General features: G+C 40.4%; 1 protein-coding gene across 5 annotated transcripts in view; it reads right to left on the minus strand.

Moving 5' to 3' along the window:
- The window catches only part of LOC121298951 (tyrosine-protein kinase CSK-like), a 110482-nt gene extending 96234 nt beyond the window's left edge, over nt 1–14248 (minus strand). The window contains exons 1-3 of one of the 5 annotated variants that reach the window (XM_041226314.1): nt 14159–14248; nt 13733–13865; nt 11645–11684 (exon numbers count right to left, since the gene is read on the minus strand). The gene's annotated coding sequence lies outside the window, so the exon portion shown is untranslated. Of the gene's footprint in view, nt 1–11644; nt 11685–12212; nt 12303–13732 lie in introns of all 5 variants that reach the window. The other 4 variants (XM_041226313.1, XM_041226310.1, XM_041226315.1 and 1 more) reach the window with 4 other exon arrangements.
- Between the last annotated feature and the right edge of the window lie 4225 nt (nt 14249–18473).

The following is an 18473-nucleotide window of genomic DNA, read 5'->3' on the forward strand; positions in this document are numbered from 1 at the left end:
GTTAGGATTCTTCTTCTTCTTCCAAGCCGAAGGCTGGGGAAGCCTATTGTGTTTGTTAGGATTCTTCTTCTTCTTCTTCTTCCAAGCCGAAGACTGGGGAAGCCTATTGTTTTTGTTAGAATTCTTCTCCTTCTTCTTCTTCTTCTTCTTCTTCTTCCAAGCCAAAGGCTGGGAAGCCTATTGTTTTTGTTAGGATTCTTCTTCTTCTTCCAAGCCAAAGGCTGGGGAAGCCTATTGTTTTTGTTAGGATTCTTCTTCTTCTTCCAAGCCGAAGGCTGGGGAAGCCTATTGTTTTTGATAGGATTATTCTTCTTCCAAGCCGAAGGCTGGGGAAGCCTATTGTTTGTTGGATGTCCATGATTGATTCTACTTAAGGAAAAATGGATCAGTCGCATGGTGTGGCGGCCGCATTGGATTTTGCATAACACGCTTAAACGACATCTCCTCATGAACCCTTTGGCCGACTGATGTGAATCTTCGGTATACGTTATCTTTGTAGTGTCCTCTAAAAAACATTATTCAGGAAACGTTCCTACAGGAACATTCATGGCCGCCACGAGCCAATCAATATGGGTGACATGCCAGTTTTGCCCATTTTTCACCCTGAAATGACACATTCCTACCACTGGGGCATTGCTACCATGGAAAACAGCAGACTAGGAAAAAATATTTTTTGAAGCAGCCATTTTTCGCTGGTGTCTAGAAAGAAGAGAACACTTTCACTAACTCATGCAATTTAAAACACAGTAATTATGCTGGAAAGGCTGACATTACTTTACACATACAAACAGTACAGTATACAAAGACACATACTGTAAACTAAGACAAATTTTTTAATCCCTGTTGCAGCTGTACAGCATCTATACGAAGAAAAAAAAAAACTGCACCGTGCTTTTTAAACCAGAAGACAATCAAAACAATAACATGTACAATACATGAGCTTTATAAGTCACACCAGAGCAGTTTATTTAGAAATCGAAATAAAATTGTATAGAAAAAAATACTGCGATCTCAGGTTGTACAGAAATGTACTGTAAAGTGAGATTGTGTGTGTGACACACTATTGACGATATTAAGTCACATGAATACAGTTGGTTTAAAAACTGGAATAAATTTATTTTTATGACTGAACTGTAGTAAAACAACAATCACATACTGAACATGATGCAACGAACCGTGCGGGGCAACTTTGCAAGCTAATCTTTCATTTAGCTAATTATTTTAGGTAATGAAAAGTATAGACAGAACTCTTCAGAATCACTTGCTCTATGAAATACAACTGTAGCGGTGAAGATCGCACGATTATACACAGAGACTCCCCCCAAAAAGCGGACATTTTAGTATAATTAGAGCTGAGCAGCTTTTCTGCCATAACCATTGTTCACAATTTACACACAGTGTATGTACCTTAAAAATAGTCTGGGTTTGTCAACTGTTTATTTTTAACTAGCCTACATGTTAAACCATCAAACTATCATTTTTTTGTTTGTTTTTTTTAATGCATGTTTCAGTGGGTGTTCATTGTGTACATGTCAGTAGACACTTTTTCATAACATTACTGTGAAACAAAGGGACGATGCAAAGATCACGAGTGATATGCTAATCATAATGCAAATAACCACTAAAATTACTGCTGCCACCTTGCTAGCGGAGGCGAACGACATTTTATCATTACACAATGAAGCTCTGAACAGCCTTGTCAACGCTATATTAAATAAATAAATAATTTAAACAAACAAAATGTACTAAATCTGTGATAAGTGTTGCATAATTTTACAATAAACGTAATGTTAATCAATTACATTAAACTACTGTTGATAATCCACACAAATGTAAATATAGCACGTTGAAAATGTGCTCTGCTGCAAGGTTTGGAGAAGGTGTTTCTCTAAAAGCTGCGTGTCGAAAAGAAAGCAGCCAGGAGCAGCCGGCGCAGCAAGCTCAATCTATGTAACAGAATGCAGCATTGACCATATTCTGTGTCGTTAACAGTTTCCTTCAAAACCATTATTAAAACAGTATCAGTTCACAAAAAGATCTTCTTCAGACAACACAGTGATGCTTTGTCCAAATGTCTGCACTGTCTGTAACAAACACAGTTGCATATAAATTCTTCAAACTTTTCAGTTGTGCTGGCCTCAGGGAACTAATGCCAGCAAATGAATGAAGCTGATTGCTTAAATGCATTTCACTATAAAAGCTAGTTAGAATATTGTTTGCATCCAAATAACATTTTAAACAATGCTTCCAATATTTTTGCCAAAATTGACTGTCAGCTATGTCCAAAATGATTTGTGATGATAACGTTTGATCTATAATGAATGCGCTTAAATTTCACAATAACTGCCTGTAAGCCGTAAAGTTGCTTGCAAATCTAGTATAGATATCATAACAAAGTGAGACAGAAGAGAAAAATGTGAAACTATTTCTAAATTAAAGACATAAGGTAAGAAGCAGTATTAGGCCTAATTGGTAGTAAATTTGAATACAGAAAAGGTAAGCCATGAACTGTGTTTTGTTTTCTATTTTGTCTTTCAAGATTCTCAGCATACACACTTTCCCATGACACCGTTTCTCATTAACTAGAGTCTGAGAATGCACAAGTGCTGCATTAATAAATAAAATAAATAAACAAACATAAATATGTGCTTGCGAAAACTGTGATTTCAAACACTGTTTATTTTACAGTTTTCAGAAGTTTGTTTGTTGCAATTTTTGTAAACAATGCGTGAAGTAACTTTAAAAAATAGGTGGTGAGTAAGTAGATTCAAGAAAATGCACAGAGTCCTTTTCTTCAGTCAGTTGCCAGGTTTATTGAAATATGCAGGGAGTCTGGTCCCAGGTACAGGACATACAGAATACTCATCATTACAATGTTTGCATGACATTAAATACCCTTCTGTATAGATGGTCCACCTCCCCTTTCTCCTCCAATGGTCAAGGTAATTTAATTTATTGTGTGTGTGTGTGTAGGCTAGTGTGACAACCTCTGAACTCAGTGCATTCTTCACACTCCTGGAGACAAAAGGTCCATACATCTGCCTTTTGTTATCTTCTTGCGACCCCCTTTGATCCCAGTGGCATTATCTCTTTCGATCTCTCTGAAGTCTTTAGAGCCTGTGCTAATTGTAGTCCACAGCATTGTTATCTCATTAGCTTGCAGTCATTGTTGGGCAGTTTGTAGACGCATCGTCTCTATCAGTGGTTAGCAGTACATGCAATTTGAACCAAACAGTCTGCTATCTGCAATATTAGTCTCTTTTCAGAAAAGAACACCAGTATAGCTCTGCCAGTCCACATGCATAGCAAACTCCTAATCAATTCTCGATCCATGTTTTCCAACAATGCGATTTCTACAGTAGGTTGTATTTCTTTCGTTTTTAATATTTTTCAATTAAAACTGTTGATTAAAATAAATACAAATAAGAAGAATGTAATGGCATTTACTTGAACAACGTTGCTTGAAAGTAAATGTCAAGCACATAAATATCAAAACGTGGAAATGACTTATTAAATGGAAATATAAATCACTTTGGTCTACAAATTACATTTATACTGCATACACAAATTGTTTTGACTTTTACACAGATTAGTATAGGAAATCTGGAGAAGCTTCCTATTGTCTGGTGGTTGCTATCAGCCACAAAACAGTGCAATACACGACTTACTAGCTTTAATTTCTATTAATTTATAGTACGACCACTTACTGTAGAAATTATATTAATGTTTATGTAGGACCCTGGAAAAGGGTACAAGTTATTAACAAATTGTATGAGGTATTTAAGACTTAATATGTAATACTGTTGTAGCTCAATACAGCGAGAACAAGAGGCACTCAGATCGATGAGGCAACTATACAGCTGGTGAGTGTGTAGGAGTATAAAGACTCAAAGCAACCCGATTTGCATTAATGGGTTCAGTTATTTCATGTTCGATATAAATTATGTTGTAAAATATAAAAATATGCATAGTTAAATCAGTCTTTCTAACAAAATGACGAGGGATACAGCTAAAAGGAGGAATTTAAGCTGCTGATAACGTGACTCCACTGAAGTCACAAAAAACAACCAACATGTACTGAAATACTAAAACAAAACAGCACTTTAATCAAAATGGATGAACTGGTTCTCAACAAAAAGCAAAACTGGTGGAAACAAATTACAATGGAAGTCGGGTAACCCTAATTTTGATGGCAATGAGAGACTATGCACTCAAAAAGAAGAGACATACTTTTAGTTACAGCAACTGAAAGTTTGCAATACAAATCAAGGCTGGAATTTCATGTGTGAGCTGGGGATGATTTCCCCCTTATGCTGCAGCCAACAGAGGGGGGGTTCCAAAATGTTACATATACAGTACTGTGCAAAAGTTTTAGGCAGGTGTGAAAAAATGCTTTAAAGTAAGAATGCTTTCAAAAATAGACATGTTAATAGTTTATATTTATCAATTAACAAAATGCAAAGTGAGTGAACAGAAGAAAAATCTACATCAAATCAGTATTTGGTGAGACCACCCTTTGCCTTCCAAACAGCATCAATTCTTCTAGGTACACTTGCACACAGTTTTTGAAGTAACTCGGCAGGTAGGTTGGCCCAAATAACTTGGAGAACTAACCACAGTTCTTCTGTGGATTTAGGCAGCCTCAGCTGCCTCTCTCTCTTCATGTAATCTCAGACAGACTCGATGTTGAGATCAGGGCGCTGTGGGGGCCATACCATCACTTCCAGGACTCCTTGTTCTTCTTTACGCTGAAGAGTACCTGCTGCCATTTTTCTGCACCCCAGTTCCTGTGTTTTTGTGCACAGTTGAGTCGCTTGGCCTTGTTTCCACATCGGAGGTAAGGCTTTTTGGCCGCAAGTCTTCCATGAAGGCCACTTCTGACCAGACTTTTCCTGACAGTAGATGGGTGTACCAGTGTCCCATTGTTTTCTGCCAATTCTGAGCTGATGGCACTGCTGGACATCTTCCAATTGCGAAGGGAAGTAAGCATGATGTGTCTTTCATCTGCTGCAGTAAGTTTCCTTGGCCGACCACTGCGTCTACGGTCCTCAACGTTGCCCGTTTCTTTGTGCTTCTTCAAAAGAGCTTGGACAGCATATCTGGAAACCCCTGTCTGCCTTGAAATTTCTGCCTGGGAGAGACCTTGCTGATGCAGTATAACTACCTTGTGTCTTGTTGCTGTGCTCAGTCTTGCCAAGGTGTATGACTTTTGACAGTAAACTGTCTTCAGCAACCTCACCTTGATAGCTGAGTTTGGCTGTTCCTTACCCAGTTTTATTCCTCCTACACAGCTGTTTCTGTTTCAGTTAATGATTGTGTTTCAACCTACATATTGAATTGATGATCATTAGCACCTGCTTGGTATAATTGTTTAATCATACACCTGACTATATGCCTACAAAATTCCTGAGTTTGTGCAAGTGTACCTAGAAGAACTGATGCTGTTTTGAAGGCAGAGGGTGGTCACACCAAATATGGATTTGATTTAGATTTTTCTTCTGTTCACTCACTTTGCATTTCGTTAATTGATAAATATAATCTATTACCATGTTTATTTTTGAAAGTATTCTTACTTTACAGCATTTTTTCAAACCTGCCTAAAACTTTTGCACAGTACTGTATATAATTTTTTTTTTTTTTTTTTTACTGCATCATCATTCACACTGGTGTTACTTTAAAATAAGTTGCTTTCAGGAGACCTAACAGCTGTTCATCACAGTGAGACAGAGCACTCTCCATTGCTTTTGCCAATGGCTGACATTAAGTTTTTGCTGCAGGAGAAGAAAAAGGTGCTTTTCTTTTTAACCTGCGCAACCTATTTCTGCCTGTTTTTCACTGTTTTCATTTATGTATGTTTAACTACTCGATAGTTTGTACAGCATGCTTGTAACATGCAGGCCACAAAATGTCCTTTCACATTATGATGTAAAAAAAAAAAAAAAAAAAATATGAAATATATCAATATGAAATTAAAGTCTGTACTTTTAACTACCAGGTAGGGAGCTTTCACAGTGCCTGAGTAATACGTGAACAACCTTGAGTGTGCTGGCGCCCCAAAATGACCACTTGCAAAACTTAATTTTGTATTTTTTTTCAAAACTGTTTACTTACTGAAGTGTGCCAAGTTTCTATAATTCTTAAAGAAAGCGTCTGAGAATCACATACGAGAGAATAAAGTCTCACGGCACTTATAATACCCAGCACTACTTTTATTTATTTATTTATTTATTAACCAGAACACTTCAGATTGCAGCTCACAGTGCTTTGGTCACTGACATCCACTTCCATAGATTGTTGTGGCATTTCAGGCATTCTAAATTGGTTGAAAAATACAGCAGCTTAGTGTCTTAAAATATATCTGCAGGATTTTCCCGCACTGAAAGTTGCAGATAGAGGGGAGCAACTTGGAAAATGTGTGATTCCCGTGATCCTGCACTGAAATTCAGGCCCTGCAAATTATGAACAGCTATAAGTTGTGGCATGACTCACCTCCACTGTCATTTGTTTTCTGAGGGGGGGGGGGGGGGGGGGGGGGGGGGTAAATGGGGGACTGGGGGGGGATATCAGGGGGTCATCGTTCGGCTTCCATCATCAACATCGCTTGCAAGCTTGAAACTGATTGGTCCATCGCGATTCACAGTGTCCATGGAAACAGAAGTCTGGAAAGGAAATGCCCTCAGAGAAGTAACGTTTTACTCGACTTAGGCTACATACGTAAATTGTGAAAATTGCCACTATTTTACTAGAAGAAAATAAGCAAATATTTGTAATACCATTCACCGGAACATGTGCATTTTATTTATTTATTTTAAATAATTATATTAGGCGACTCATATCAAAAAGTAGACGACAGTTTAGCCAGCTGCCAGCTGGAAATGAGAAGGCTGAGTAAATGTCTATCTTTGTATTTGTACTGCGCTACTGAGATGTACCTGGCCCTGTGGGCACAAACTGAATAAACTAAACCTTTTTTTTTGTTTACATTACATTATTATTGTTTACATTTTATTCAAAGGAATAAAACAAAACCAATAATTAAAAAACACAGCTTACATATGTTACAGAATCTATCAAATGAACAGATTCCAATACATTATTATATTAGCGCTACTGTTCAGGGATCGGTGCCACAAATAATGAAGCATTGAACTTATGTTTTTAGTGGTAAGGCAATTTTGTTTGGCATCATTATTTTCATATCACGGCTTTCTCGTCTGGTTCCTCAAAATAATTCCAAACGTATGACTTTGGCTCGTTCGTTTGTTTAGAGGTGAAATTTTATTAAAAATACATCACACACGTCAGAAAAAACTGCTTTCTTACCCCATGTGGACTGAGCCATACCACACCCAGTACAGCATGAACACACAGTGTACCAATGAAGCACCAGATCAACTAAGAATAAAACCCACTCCAGTGTCAATCTTTCTGTTGCACCAATTAAAAAAAACTACTTGGAGGCAATTGCAAAACCCCTTCCTTTTTATAATATCTGCCGTTACTGTGGCATCACAGAATTTGTTAACGACACGGACAGCTGTATATGAAGATAAATTACTTAAACGAATACATAAGAAAAAATGTGTTTTGGTGAAAATACGACTAAGCATATTATTCAATGTTTAATTACTTTAGAGTTTATACGTTTAAACTTCCCATCCCTAACATGTTCACCCCATTACTCTGTCATGTTGCAAATCCAAATTCTTACAAATGCACACACAAATGAAGCACTCTACTTCTGAGTGCAGGATGCCACTAGCTAGTGGAACTGCCCTGAGCTTCAGTGCTGCACCTTGCATTGTGGTGAGCGGTACTACAGTACGTGTCAGAGTGGACGGTTATCAGTAACACTTGCAGGCACACTAAAGCTGCACAGTACTAGCACATATGGTTTTAATTTTTTTTTTTTTTTTCCTACAGTTAATAAGGTTGTGACCATATCTGGTGATTTTGATCACCTACAGTTTCCTGTAAAACGCTGTCTGTGTAACAAGCACCGTTAAAGACAAAAAAAAGAAATCCTTTTTTTAACTTCCGTTTCAGCTTCCTCAGCTGCAAAGCTTGAAGATGCCATTTATAACTTTCTCACTATGAAATAGCAGAAGTGTGCCTGTTCAGAAAAGAGCTTGCACATGGCGGCAAGCAGGTTTCAATGTCTGCACAAGTTTAAACTACAACAGCCACAACAAACGGGAACCAAAGTTGGCATTAAAAATGTTGCGTTAAACACGTTTGTTTAGTTCGTTAGTCAGGAATCTCAAAGTTACGTGTCCAATTTAAACAAATATAAAATGGGTTCTCTCTCTCTCTCTCTCTCTCTCTAAAGTTCATAACATTAAATAAACATATCTTATTGCTCAAGTTGATTCTTAATTTTGTAGCATTAACAGCTATCTGCCTAAACAATGACTTACGAATACGTTTGTAAATGATATAAACTTACTGCTTTGCTGGAATGTGTTGCAAGTAACACACTAATGGAAATTGGAACATTTTTCGGTACAGATCCCCGATTACAGCCTGAAACATGACCTTTCTGTGTTAGATTACAAGGAAGATGTTTTCAACATATGAGAGCTACTACATGCTCTATTGATCCTATTCCTACAAAATTACAAAATATGTTCTCGGTGTTATTAATACCCACATTTAAAAAATGATAAATGGTTCACTTTCCTCCGGTACAGTTTCCTCAGCACTTAAGGTAGCTGTGGTAAAGCATATGCTTACGAAACACAATTTGGGCCTAAAAGTCCTCAATAACTACAGTCCAATCTCCAACCTACCATTCTGAGGTAAGGTTCTAGAGGTAATTGTTGCAATTCAATTACAAAAATTTCTAACTGTTAATAGTATATTCAAGGAGCTTCAGTCTGGTTTTCATGCTGCACATAGCACAGAGACGGCCCTTTTCAGAGTTGTGAACCATCTGCTGATAAGCTCTGACTCTGGCTTTTTAATCAATTATAATTCTTCTAGATCCAAGTGCTGCCTTTGATACTGTAGACCATTCCATCCTACTGAATCATACTGAAAGCACAGTAGGACTGTCTGGCAGTGTCCTATCCTGGTTCAAATCTCATCTTTGATAGGTTTTAGTTTGACTATTGGGGAGTCAAACGAGGAGGCCATTCGGCCCATCTTGCTCGTTTGGTTGTTAGCAGCTTATTGATCATAGAATCTCATGAAGCAGCTTCTTGAAGGATTCCAGGGTGTGTTGGTTCCAGACGCTCACAATTCTCTGTATAAAAAAGTACCTACAACTTTCTGTTCTGATTACCCCTTTGTCTAATCTCAATTTGTGACCCCTGGTCCTTGCTTCTTTTTCAGTTTGAAAAAGTCCCTTGGGTCGACATTGTCAATACCTTTTAGAACAATATCAGATACCTTTGGTGTAGCCGAGTTTTGGGACTGTTTCTAATTGATTTCCACATCTGATAACTTGGCAAAGTGTTGCCTTAGTTTCCAACCAATTCAGTGGATGCAGCGTGCAGTCTCAACGTATGGGCAGGTCCACACCAGACAGAGAATGTCTGCAGCAACTACTGGGGATGTTGCATTCTTTTAACAAAAGACAGTGCTCTGTTTTAGTAAGGAAGCAAGTACCACTATTTTTAGGCTTTTATAGTGCTCTGAAATATTATCTGTTACTTTTTTGAAAGGGATGATATTGGATTCTGATCCAAACTTCTTTATACCCTCTGTTAAATGTTGAACACTATGGGTGGTGAAAAATAACAAAAATGAAACAAGTGTGCACGCACTATATATTAAAATCTGCAAGTGTCGTGTATTAAGCATATGTCCAATACTACAAACAGTACACCCTCGCTATAACAACCTTGTTTGGGTCCAAAGCCATTTGTTCGCTATATTAAAGGACAATCCAAAACGAACAAAATAAGCTGCTGGAGCAAGTTAAGGAAGTCACCTTGGATAAAGGCATTAGCTAAACTAATAATAATAATATTAGTACTGCTTTATTCTTTGATTTTCTTTATTACAGTATTTGTCACTACTAGCACTAAATAATAATAATAATAATAATAATAATAATAATAATAATAATAATAATAAATGAGATTGTGAATAAAAGTAGAATTACAAGTACAGTACCCAATTTGTGGCATGCTGCATCCAGCATTCAGGCTATATCCTATTCATTGAAGAACACAGTATCAAAATGTTGCTTTGACGTATAATGAAGGCCATATAGCGAGCATATACTATATCTACACTCGGCTGACGGTTTGGACCCGAGGCTTTTCCTGCACTCGGTACAGTAAGTTACAAGCAAGCACCATACATTTAAAATAAAATTACCAGTACATTTCATTAACCACATTAAAGAAATGAAAAATGGCGACGTCAACAAACCTGAGTCAGTGATAATAACTACCATATTCGACGTTCCTGGGTTGGGAAATAACGTTAACGATTTAATAAAGGTAACAAGATGAACAGTATCTTGTTATAGACTAAAAATCGGATTGCCCGTCAGGCAAGCAGCCAAAAAAAAAAAGACAGATTTTTTTGGTTGTCCTGGAACGTCGGTCTGGCGATTTTGCGAGCCCTGATGCGCATAACATCCTTTTTGCCGATGACGTAACTATAGAACTCCTTGAAGCACATGCTGAAATTCATTTTTACTTTTGAGCTTCTATTACTCGCGCAAGCTTCAATTCAACAATAATAATAATAATAATAATAATAATAATAATAATAATAATAATAACAATAATAATAATAATGTTGCATCCCACAGGCGTGATGCTTCACATCCAACTCGCCGTCCTGTGATGCTGCGCTCTTTTTTTAGACAATTTAGAAAATGCCTTTGTAACACATGAAGTCATATGATTGAATCCAGTTTTTTTTCCCCACTGCATTCGGAACCTGCACTTTTTTTTTGCTTTTTAGTGACAGGCTCGTCAACAGCACCAGCCATCATGGCATTTCGCCAGTAAAACCAGAGGCAACAAATGAAACACATGTCGCATCACATGACTGCAGGTTAACTTGATTGGATTGCCGCACTGATGGAATGCAAACAACTCACTCAAACAACACACCCTAAACCAGTAGAGTATGCTGTTGCACTGCTACACCAGCCACATATACGAAATTTCCTAACAAGAAAACTTACGTCTGGGTTTTCAACATTTACTCTAAAAATCTCAAATCAGGACGATCCTGATTTTATCGGGACGTTTGGTCACTCCACCCTTGGCACCTAGTTATTTGCAGGAGTTACTGGCCCATATCTTCCAAACTACACTCTGAGATCACAGGATGCATGGTAACAAGGGTCAACAAGGGCAACACACCTAAATTATGGAATGCTCTGCCTTTGTCAGGGAAGCTGGGATTGTTACAGTTTTGAAGTCAAGACTAAAAATGCACCTACATAAAAATGGCTCTCTCATCTTGGTGGGTTTTAATGTAACTTTAAAATTGCTGCTTTTGTATTGTGTATACTGTTATAAACATGTTATTTAAATGGTCTGACTGTGGCAGTTGTAAATGTGACATACTATACATATTTATTGTGGGTTGTTCTTTTTTTCTGCTATGTACTGTACATTGCTTTGTGATACTTTTGTATAAAAAGCGCTATATAAATGAAATAAATAAATCTTACCAGGACCTCCTTCAAAATGAGACACCTTCCTCAACTTGCTCTGGTAATATAAGGAGATAAATGTTAATGTAATGAAAGCTTGTGCTGATCTCCCTCTCTTTGGACACCTGTTTGAACATTCTATCTGACACAGACACTCTCCCTGGGGACACCTGGCTGCTTTGTATCACTCGAACGCCTGTCTGCTTCTGCAACTGCAACACCAAACTGGCAGGACATTTAAAAGATGTGTGCAGAGGTCTAAAACTTCACCAGAAACAAAACTGTGAACCCAATAAAATAACTCAGCATGGGAAACATGCGTGACTGGTGTCTGGAGATGGACATGAGCATTCGTTCTAGATACCGAGGCTGTCAGGGGTGTGCCCTCTTTTGAGGAGTGCCTATCTCTCTTTCAGACATGCTGTGGCTCAGCAGAGGCATTGTAATGGAAGGAATAGGAACATATCTATGTCCCAACATTCAACAGCCCGTTAGGTCCCTTTTTTCTTAAAGGTTCGCCACTCTGAATTAAACAAAACAAGATTATTGGGTTTTAAAACAAAGAAAGAAATGACACTATTTTTACCTGGAGACTGGGTTGCCCCGGGTACGCAGATATTTCTGAACATGCCTTATCTTCTATCAGCTATCATTCATTCATCCAAGTTGTTATTTCCTGTGTAGGGGTAATGATAAGCTGGTTGGGTCTATTCTTCTCATCCAAACAGAAGAACCCGAACCCTGCTCCAGTCCCCTTGAAGTATATTAAAATCAAGCTCAAGGTTTCACCCCAGACTATATGATGTTATTAGACTGATACAGTAGATTACAACAAAACAATAGCTTTCTACATGTGTAGGCCATTGGTATTTAGATGACTAAAATAAACCCATCTTTATTTAGGTATCAAAAGAAACCCTCTCAAGGTCCTGGAGCTGAACTTCATGTACATGGTTTTTAATATTAACATTAGACACGTGTCTCACTTTGACATTTACTCAAGGTTGAAATAATACCATGTAGCACCTACTGTATAAACCAATACAGTACATGAATCAGTCCATGGTGATTTCCCACAGACTTAATGCTGCAAGCCTGCAGCCAGGGCAATATCCAGAACACTGCTCTTAATTGTATGCAGGGAATGCACGATATACAGTACACATGTTGCGCTACTGATTTATCACAGGTACAAAGCTGGGGCATGCAACGACATTGCTGTTTAACTGTGCTTAAAATATTGTTATTCGCAAAAGCGGAACGTATTACTGTATATGTTTAAGAGCCTCTAGTGAAGTCAAACTGCAATTAAAATTAGCGGGGGTTCGCATTGTGCAGGGCTCTCAAATTGCCAGGATGGAGAACAATAAGCTTTTCATTTCACTGACTGTAGAGCTTGGATGTCGTGTAATACCGTGACTACTACTACTAACATAGGAAGTTCCCGTTTCTTTTCTTTTTTTAATGATAGTTTCCATGCAACTAACAGCTGAGGTTGTCAGAATGTATAGAAAGCTGGTCTAGCAGCAATGTAAATGGCCAACACATTCTAAATGACCGTACCAACAATATCGCAATGCGCAGACAGAGACTATCCCCAGCAAAGAGAATCGCAGGCCAACACCATTAACACTTCTTTTAAACAGCACCCGAAGAAGGAAGCTACAAGGATGGGTTTTTAGACATATATACATATAAAATATGCAACACAATGATGAAGTATCCAGCTTATAATTGCAGTACTGCCCAGTAGAATGTATAGGGAAGAGAGATGTACAGTAATTTACTAATATATGCGTTATTCTGCATCCTTTTTAAACTGAACTGCACCCTTTTTTAGGTGGCATCGTAGCGTGTTTTACAATTAGGTTCCATGACTAAACTCATACAAATATCCTGGCAAGGTCCAGTTTACAGTTAAAAAGCTTGTGTACCTCGATCACAAGCAGCTTTTCAATTCAAAATACTGGCAACCCAGCCCGGCAAGATATATGAACATCATACACAGCATAGGCGACCTATCAGCATAGGGACCCTAACAGCTGCCGTACAGAAATAAAGACTTATCTGTTCAAAGTGAACGGCAACGATTCTTTGTGCACTCACCTTGTATTGCCTTTTTTGAAGCGGTTTGTAATTCCTTTCCTTCGGGTGTAGATAGAAGTGGATACCAGCTCCGTGTTCAAGATGCTACGTCTGGGTTGCTAGTCCATTAATGAACACAACGGCTACAGCGGATCTTAATGAACAAATAATATTTGTAATTACAAAATATATCGTTTCTCTCCAGAAATCGAGCCACAGTATTGCAGAAACAAAGAATATCAATAAAGTCGATTTTTTAGATAAAATGTTCTCTCTGCGATTCTGAGTGATATTTATAATTAATCAACAACGCTAATGAATAATAAACAACGTGCCGCGCGCTCCCGGTACAGCACCGAGTCAGAAAGAAGCTGCTCTGTGTTGATTTCCACAGATATAGTTGTATCTCAGTTATATTATTAAAATAATGTCCCCGCGCTGACTAACCTCTACTCTCTATGCAAGCACAGGCCTCCAACAAGAGGAAATGGTCCCTCTGTGAGACAGCTTGACTGCGCATGCGCACGCGCCTCCGCGGAGCCACACCACTGCCTGCCGGAGCCGCGCAAAGGGAAGTACGGGCTCTTTATCAACGCCAAGGCAAGTAGTGCCCTCTGGCGTAGTGCGAGAGTGGAGACACGACTTCACACACATTTTCATATTTTTTTTGTAGTATTAACTGTTTGATTGTCGTGTTCAAGAAATTCAGACTTGTTCTCTATTTTCCGATAATCAAGTCTTAAGGTTAGAACAGTAACTTTCCATAAATATGTCTTATACAAGACGGTTCAGTTTGACCCCGTGCTTACTCTAGAATATCCCACCAAAGCCCGTATTATTATTCACTTGGATAGCTAAGAGATTTTCTTCTGGCGCTGCCTGTGAATGTTTTTTTTGTAAAATACTGAACTATGTATCGTCAGTCTAGCTGAACAGATAGCACGGCTACAAGAATGTTAGTCTCAAACACATATACAGTGTCCTGCAATTAAAGCATGGATTAACAGACCTTTTGTTAACCGTGGAAGCAATAGTCCTTACTTTGTGGAATGTCTGCTGCTGCAGTGCACTGAGTAAAAGAAAACGTTTCTTAAACGAAACAAGTTTAAAGATGTAATTAAACACGATGCCTATGCAGTGTGTGTATTACAACATGACGCCTATGCCGGGTGTGTATATTACAGTATTCATTTATGTCGTTAGAGCTGAAGACACTCCAGACTTCCCCACTGTAAATGTGGTTCAACCCAGAAAGAGGAACTGCACAGTACTACTGCTGAAAGGTAATGTTAAGTACAATCCTTTGCATGTAACCTGGGAGCCATTGGGGTCTCATGATGTAAACATTGGCAGATCTTTGAACTACTCTGTTGTTGATTCCTTCCAGCTATAATTTTCAAATGAACGAGTACAGAGGGGTTTTCATACACTTTCTGCTTGGTCTGATCTTTTGCAGAGGCCGCAGGGCAGTTACCTGCCTCAGAAAAGAAGAAGAGACAACAGAGGTAATGTAATGTATTTCAGCAGCCTCTCCCAGCAATACAATCATCCATGTACTAGGATAGGGCTAACACACCCACATGAAGAGTATGATTCTGTAAAGATCACTTCACACCTGCTTCAGGATTCAGAGTCGCAGCTGCTTCAGATCTCAACGCAGGGACCCAGGGTTCACTTCACACCTGCTTCAGAATAGTGCAGGGACCCAGGGTTCAGTGTCACAGCTGCTTCAGATCTCAGCACAGGGACCCAGGGTTCAGTGTCACACCTGCTTCAGATCTCAGCGCAGGGACACAGGGTTCAGCGTCACAGCTGCTTCAGAACAGTGCAGGGACCCAAGGTTCAATTTCACAGCTGCTTCAAATCTCAGCGCAGGGTACTAGGGTTCAGTGTCACAGCTGCTTCAGAAATCAACGCAGGTTGCCAGGGTTCACTTCACACTTGCTTCAGAACGGAGCACAGGGACCCAGGGTTCAGTGTCACAGCTGCTTCAGAACAGTGCAGGGACCCAGGGTTTAGTATCGCAGCTGCTTCAGAATTGGGTGCTCTATCTTTTGTTTTCAGGTCCCTGCAGGAGAGAGAAGGCTGCAGGAGGCTATTTACAGTCTTCCACTCTTGCTTGGCTCCAAGAAAGGAGGGAGAGCAGATCAGCATGCTTCTGCAGCCAGTGGGATTGCCATAGGGGTCTTTGGGCAGAGCCTAACAGCTGTCTGCAGGAGGGTACTCTGCCTAAAGCTCTGAGGGAGAATAATTGGAAATCGTTTGGCTGTTAGATCTCTTCTATGAATTATGTATACCCTCTGGAATAATATGCCTCATTAGAATCAATATATGCCTGTGGCAGGCTGGCAAGTGGATAGAGGCCCAGAGACAGTCTGCAGTTCAAAAAAAATACAAATTTTATTATAAATAACACAAAATAAAAGTGCACAATGGCAAAATAAAGGGATTTAAACACAAAAAACCCAATACAAAAACAAACTTACAAAAACAAGGTTTCCAGGCTGGGCAATGCCTTCACTGGATTCAAATTTACCAAACCAAAACCAACAAACACCAACCTGCTTCCTCAGCTCCCTCCTCCAAATGAGGGAAGCAGAGGCCTCTTTATATGTCAGATGGCTGGGAGCTGATTGATCGTTAATTAACCTAATCAACTAATCAACTCCAGCCACCTGAACATAATAAACCCAGGCAGGTAGGGGAAATTAACCCCATCCCTGCCAATTTAAAAAGGGCAGAGCTTTGCTCTGCCACACACCTCCCCCCATGTACAACGTACTCAGGCCGCAATCGGCCAACTCAGCCCTTCCCCCATTGGCGGCTCCTCCCTCTCGGGCTCTGGGGACGACGGCTCCTCCCTCTCGGGCTCTGGGGACGACGGCCCCTCCTCCCTCTCGGGCTCTGGGGACGACGGCAGCTCCTCCTCCCTCTCGGGCTCTGGGAGCGACGGCAGCTCCTCCACCCTCTCGGGCTCTGGGAGCGACGGCAGCTCCTCACCCCTCTCGGGCTCTGGGAGCGACGGCAGCTCCTCACCCCTCTCGGAGTCTGGGAGCGACGGCAGCTCCTCACCCCTCTCTGGCTCTGGGAGCGACGGCAGCTCCTCACCCCTCTCTGGCTCTGGGAACGACGGCAGCTCCTCACCCCTCTCTGGCTCTGGGAACGACGGCAGCTCCTCCTCCCTCTCGGGCTCTGGGAGCGAGGGCAGCTCCTCCTCCCTCTCGGGCTCTGGGAGCGACGGCAGCTCCTCACCCCTCTCTGGCTCTGGGAGCGACGGCAGCTCCTCCCTCTCTGGCTCTGGGGACGACGGCACCTCCTCCCTCTCTAGCTCTGGGGACGACGGCACCTCCTCCCTCTCTGGCTCTGGGGAAGGCGGCTCCACTCTCTGGCTCTCGGGAAGGCGGCTCACCCCTCTCTACTGGAGTCACCGGGGCATCTCCCATGTCTACCGCCAGGTAATTAACCACCATGAGGGCAACCTCTGGGAAGGATGCTGGGTGGTGTTGTTCCTCCCACTGTTCCCACCTCTCCCCATCTCGATGCCACAGAGTGTTGATAACTATGGGGAGATCGTGGACGAGGTCTGCCTCAGGGTGCATCAACCAGTCCCAGATCTCCTGTGATGGTGGTGAAGGTGGTGGTGCCCTGGGTGAAAACTGCACCTCTTCCTGGGCCTGGTTGTAGGGGCATCCTGCCCAGTTGTGGCCGTCCTCCTCAGGCATCGGCCAGTTCCAGTGCTTGGGTCTGCAGGAAGCTGAGGGAGCAGATCAATATAGGAAAATAAATTCCCGTCCTGCAGGACGACATCACTGTGGCAGCCGCACTAGTCAAGAACACACAGCTTAGAGCCATTGTTACTTTTACTACCTTACCTTTCAAGAGGTTTACAAATGACTCAGTGGTTCTGTTGTGCAATAATCAATTGGAATTTTTTTTTTGTATTAAATAAATCTGGCATTTCTTTGCCTGTAAACCCTAACTGTCTCGTCCTAAGAAATCACATAAGAACATAAGAAAGTTTACAAACGAGAGGAGGCCATTCGGCCCATCTTGCTCGTTTGGTTGTTAGTAGCTTATTGATCCCAAAATCTCATCAAGCAGCTTCTTGAAGGATCCCAGGGTGTCAGCTTCAACAACATTACTGGGGAGTTGATTCCAGACCCTCACAATTCTCTGTGTAAAAAAGTGTCTCCTATTTTCTGTTCTGAATGCCCCTTTTTCTAAACTCCATTTGTGACCCCTGGTCCTTGTTTCTTTTTTCAGGCTGAAAAAGTCCCTTGGGTCGACACTGTCAATACCTTTGAGAATTTTGAATGCTTGAATTAGGTCGCCACGTAGTCTTCTTTGTTCAAGACTGAACAGATTCAATTCTTTTAGCCTGTCTGCATATGACATGCCTTTTAAGCCCGGAATAATTCTGGTCGCTCTTCTTTGCACTCTTTCTAGAGCAGCAATATCTTTTTTATAGCGAGGTGACCAGAACTGAACACAATATTCAAGATGAGGTCTTACTAGTGCATTGTACAGTTTTAACATTACTTCCCTTGATTTAAATTCAACACTTTTCACAATGTATCCGAGCATCTTGTTAGCCTTTTTTATAGCTTCCCCACATTGTCTAGATGAAGACATTTCTGAGTCAACAAAAACTCCTAGGTCTTTTTCATAGATTCCTTCTCCAATTTCAATATCTCCCATATGATATTTATAATGTACATTTTTATTTCCTGCATGCAGTACCTTACACTTTTCTCTATTAAAT

The sequence above is a fragment of the Polyodon spathula genome, chromosome 24 (assembly GCF_017654505.1).
Source record: "Polyodon spathula isolate WHYD16114869_AA chromosome 24, ASM1765450v1, whole genome shotgun sequence".
NCBI lineage: Eukaryota > Metazoa > Chordata > Actinopteri > Acipenseriformes > Polyodontidae > Polyodon > Polyodon spathula.